The sequence below is a fragment of the Eurosta solidaginis genome, chromosome 1 (genome assembly GCF_040869045.1).
Source record: "Eurosta solidaginis isolate ZX-2024a chromosome 1, ASM4086904v1, whole genome shotgun sequence".
Taxonomy (NCBI): Eukaryota; Metazoa; Arthropoda; class Insecta; order Diptera; family Tephritidae; genus Eurosta; species Eurosta solidaginis.
In genome coordinates this window covers 20,858,608-20,864,538 of record NC_090319.1, presented here as the reverse complement: position 1 = coordinate 20,864,538, position 5,931 = coordinate 20,858,608, and positions in this window count along the sequence as shown.

The window sequence follows — 5,931 nt, the reverse complement described above, 5'->3', positions numbered from 1 at the left end:
TTTGTTTAACCGGCTTTAGGTCCAATTTTTAGTATTAAAACACCAAAAATTGTTTGTTTTGGATTTCATTATAAAGTATTTATTTAACTACTTTGTTAGCTGGTTATCGAGCGGCGGCAACTTCAACCCTGCGCCTAAGGGAGTTGTCGTGTTGGACCAACAAGACCACAGGACACTCTACTATAATAAACAAATACAGTTATTTCCCCCTAGCACGGATCGCTGATGCGGAAACCAACTTCAAGATAAACATTCCCAGTAGGGATGACTGGACGGAGTCTGATCGATGCTTTGCTATTGACAGCAGCATTTCCACATACACAGGCGGCTCCAAGCTAAACGGTAGAGTTTGAGGTGAAGTATAGTCAGGGAACCTTGACCTCAAGCTCTCTTTCAGACTACCCGACCACTGCAGTGTATTCCAGGCAGAAGTTTCAGCCATCATGGAAGCCGCATCTAGGATAGGGACACACAATGTCGGCGAAGAAATCTTAATTTTAAGCGATAGCCAGGATGTCATAAAATCTCTTGGCTCCTACTCGTTCAATTCTGAACTAGCACTAAGCTGTCGCCGATCTCTTCAACCGTGTACACCTCACATGTGTTCCTGGACATAGGGACATCGAGGGAAACTGCATTACAAATGAACTCGCTATGCTGGGTACAACCAGGCAGATTCTTCCCGACCAAGAATGCTTAGGCATGCCCCTGGCAACATGCCATCCAATGCTAAAAGAACACATCCATCGCCAAGCCGACGAAAGATGGCTACAAAAACTGGGGTGTCGAATATCGAAGGAAACCTGGCCAAAATGGGATCCTAAGACATCCCGTCACGTGTACAACTTAAGTAGGGATACAATTTCCACACTTGTGGGGGTACTAACTGCTCATTGTCTTATAGGTAGGCATGCAGAAAGGTTAGGAGCGCCTTATCGTCGATGCTGCAGGAGTTGTAAAGAGGATGAGGAAACGGTGGTTTACCTCATCTGCAACTGGCCAACACTAAGCGGAGCACGGCAGCGCTTACTGGGTGCTCTATTTCTAGATAATCTGAGCCAGGTTGTGGAAAATGATGTCAAGGACCAAGTAGCTTTTATCAGGTCCTCAAAACGGTTCGAAGAGGTAAGGTAATGGTGTATTTTCGTGGTATCACAACGGCCCTAATATCAGTGGCTTAAGTGTGCCCTCTGGCAGCCACCTCAACCTAACCTAAATACTTTGTATAAATTTGAAATTTGACAAAAAAAAAAAACCATCTTGATGATAACTAGTTGCTTGCAGATATATTATGATGTTGCCGTTCGCGATACTTCAGCTCAAGATGTGCTAGGTAACGTGATCGCACTTTACACCACAACTTTACACGTTAGCTTAATGTGAAAATGTGCTAAGTCAACTTTTACGAATTTTACAGGAGACGAAAAACAATAATTTTTCAAATAACCTTTTTTTAAAACTGTGAATGAGGATACCTTAGTGCAATACTTTTGAGTGTAGAAGCTTTGAAAAAGGTAAATAAAAATCATGTATTCTAACCCAGCAGCCATTTTATGACTTAGCACAATTTCCGCACTCAAACCAAATTTTTTCTCCTGACTTAGCACTTTTTACTCAATATGTTTCCCCATCACTCCTCACCTTTAATGATTGAAATATAAAACTAAAACTATATATTTCACAAAAACTACTATTTATTTGTCAAACTACTTCTAACGGCTCTGATCTGGACTCTTTTGCCGGATGGTGCGCAGACAATAATTTATTTTTAAATTCAAACAAATGCTGTGTTGTGTCTTATTCCAAAACGACAACTGCCACATACTTTATCCACAAACTAAATGCTAAATCTCTTAATCGTTGTCAAGAGAGTAAAGACTTGGGTGTAATTTTTGACTCCAAACTCTGTTTTTTTAGTCAAATTGACTTCGTTGTTGCAAAAATTGTTGCATTGGTTGGGTTCAGTAGACGTAACACCAGTGACTTCAAGGACCCTATGACGTTGAAGGCACTTTATATATCCTTGGTCAGAAGTGGTCTTGAATATTGCTCAATAATATGGAATCCTTTCAATGAATCTAGCTCCTATAAAATTGAGAAGGTTCAAACATTTTTTACAAAAATTGCTTTACGTATGCTTCACTGGACAGACGGCTTCCCATCATATACCAGCAGTCACAAATTGCTTGGTCTTCAGGCTTTACATGACAGAAGAACTTTTATCTCACTCATGTTTGCCTATAATGTAATAAGCTTGAGCATAAATTGCTCTGATTTATCTACTTTGTTCATTCCATATATTTCACTGCGTTAGCCTCGGCATAGATTATTTATCTAAATAACTAATAAAACGAATTATGCTATGAATGAACTTATAACTAGGACTATACATCTAGCAAATCGATTCAGTAGTGTTATTAATTTTAATAACAGCTTATTTAAGTTTAAGCTTGAATTGTTTTCTATTTTTAACTAGTCTGTAACAAAGCATGTAGTTAGCGACATGTAAGAATTGAAGTAGATTATGGTCAGCGCAAAGCATTTATCAAACACCAAAGGCATGTCTCAATTGGGTAAATCCAATTTCAAGGGGTTGCCAGCACAATATGTAGCTTCTCCAACCCAATCGTCAGCTCACCTAACCGTGGCGAATCCTATTTCATTGACAGCCGAGGCCCTGCGACCCCAAGTTCCTCATGGAACTAGGGGGTGGGGAGGGCGGGATGGCCTAGAAGGTTTAGTGTGGTCATATAAATCGTTCCCGAGATGGTCGAGCTAGTAGTACCTTAATAGTGCTTTGTTACCGGAACGTACCGGATCTATATCCGGCAACGGGCCATCAACATCGGTAACACTCCCCAAAGCCTTCGGGGAGTGTCCTTATCGTTAATACAACAACAACAACAAAACATGTACTTTTAGACTGAATGAATTAAATAAATAAATAAAATGCGCCCACAAAGAAATGACTAGTAATTCAGATTGATATTATTGACAGGTTGACTTAGCACATTTTTTTTAACAGCTAACGACTTAGCACATTTATACATCATTGACCACAGCACGTAAAAATGAAAAATTTAAATATGTTTTTCTTGTGATCGATGTATTTTGAATTCAGTTTTAAAACTGCATTAAAATACAATTTTTCAAAAACGTGACTTAGCACATTTTCACATTAAGCTAACGATATATGTAATATTCCTATATTGCTACAAAAGGCTAGGTACATTCCCAAACATCAGAGTGCCGATATATTGCTCTTTAAATGTTTTTGTTTTTGTATTCAATAATCGAATGTACCTGAATTTAAATTTTTTCTTGTCACACTTATGCTGCCACAATCACAAAAATTGTATAGGCTGTCTTGTTTTGATTTGGAATTCAAAACATATTGCGAGCATTTTCTATTAGCAATATAGGAGTATTACATATATGTATGTAGAAAGGTATACACAATAGACTGGGTCGATGTATTAACCAAAATCGCGCCATCGATGTTTCGATAGGATTTGGGTTGAGGAAAAAAAGTTCCACTACGCATACCCAAAAAAATAATTTTCAACCCTGCGAAATTTCATTTTTTTTTTTGTACTTTTTTCGACTGTGATTTTTAAGGTTTTTTTCATGACCTACTAAAATAATTTTCATTTGTTACCGCCAACGTTTTTAGAAGAAATTTTTGGGTCGGCCAGGGTATACAAATGAAAATTTTTTTAGTAGGTCATGAATGAATGAATGAATGAATGAAATTATTCGTAAATTTTTTCTATCGAGACTACTTGATTGAATATTTCTCACAATATTTACATATAGGTACGAGTAATCTCAGGGGGATTCAAGGGGTGTGTAGCGCAATATATAGCTTCTCCAACCCAATTGTCAACCTCACCTTCGAGCGGCGAATCCCGTTTCACTAACAGACGAGGCTCTGGCGACCCCAAGCTCCTCATGGAACTTGGGGGTGGGGAGGGAGGGATGGCCTGAAGGTTCAATGTGGCCATATAAATCGTTCCCGAGATGGTCGGGCCAGCACCTTAATGGTGCTGTGTTACCGGATCGTATCGGATCTGTATCCGACAAAGGACCATCACATCGATAACACTCCCCAAAGCCTTCGGGGAGTAACCTAATCGCTATAACAACAACAACAACAGTAATCTCAGTGAATAAAAGCTTGACTATATCAGTACCTCGACTACAAATCCACTGCCGTGACAGTTGCAGTTTTTTATAAAATTTTTTTTTAAGAAAGTTACGCCTATAAAAAATAGTTTTAGGTTTTAAGAAAGTTACTTCTCCAAAAATATTATATGCTATTTTTTCCTTGTTACGTAGGGATCGTGAAAATCTAAAAAAATTCGAAATTTCGCTATTAAGTTTTAAGTAATGTTCCGGTGTCATTGTAAACTTTAATAGTAAACAATGCCCGGTATGCTAGAGACTTAACTCTTTTAAAATAGGTTAAGGCCCTATTTTTATACTCAGTTGAGCAGAGCTCACAGAGTATATTAAGTTTGATTGGATAACGGTTGGTTGTACATATATAAAGGAATCGAGATAGATATAGATTTCCATATATCAAAATAATCAGGATCGAAAAAAAATTTGATTGAGCCATGTCCGTCCGTCCGTCCGTTAACACGATAACTTGAGCAAATTTTGAGGTATCTTGATGAAATTTAGTACGTAGGTTCCTGAGCACTCATCTCAGATCGCTATTTAAAATGAACGATATCGGAATATAACCACGCCCACTTTTTCGATATCGAAAATTTCGAAAAACCGAAAAAGTGCGATAATTCATTACAAAAGACAGATAAAGCAACGAAACTTGGTAGATGAGTTGAACTTATGACGCAGAATAGAAAATTAGAAAAATTTTGGATAATGGGCGTGGCACCGCCCACTTTTAAAAGAAGGTAATTTAAAAGTTTTGCAAACTGTAATTTGGCAGTCGTTGAAGATATCATGATGAAATTTGGCAGGAACGTTACTCCTATTACTATATATACGCTTAATAAAAATTAGCAAAATCGGAGAAGGGCCACGCCCACTTTAAAAAAAAATTTTTTTTTAAGTAAAATTTTAACAAAAAATTTAATATCTTTACAGTATATAAGTAAATTATGTCAACATTCAACTCCAGTAAAGATATGGTGCAACAAAATACAAAAATAAAAGAAAATTTCAAAATGGGAGTGGCTCCGCCCTTTTTCATTTAATTTGTCTAGGATACTTTTAAAGCCATAAGTCGAACAAAAATTAACCAATCCTTTTGAAATTTGGTGGGGGCATAGATTTTATGACGTTAACTGTTTTCTGCGAAAATGGGCGAAATCGGTTGATGCCATGCCCAGTTTTTATACACAGTCGTCCGTCTGTCCTTCCGCATGGCCGCTAATATGATAACTTGAGCAAAAATCGACATATCTTTAATGAACTTAGTTCACGTGCTTACTTGAACTCACTTTATCTTGGTATGAAAAATGAATGAAATCCGACTATGACCACGCCCAATTTTTCGATATCGAAAATTACGAAAAATGAAAAAAATGCCATAATTCTATACCAAATACGAAAAAAGGGATGAAACATGGTAAGGTATTTGGATTGTTTTATTGACGCGAAATATAACTTTAGAAAAAACTTTATAAAATGGTTGTGAACCTACCATATTAAGTAGAAGAAAATGAAAAAGTTCTGCAGGGCGAAATAAAAAACCCTTAAAATCTTGGCAGGTATTACATATATAAATAAATTAGCGGTATCCAACAGATGATGTTCTGGATCACCCTGGTCCACATTTTGGTCGATATCTGGAAAACACCTTCACATATACAACTACAACCACTCCCTTTTAAAACTCTCATTAATACCTTTAATTTGATACCAATATCGTACAAACTCATTCTAGAGTCACCCCTGGTC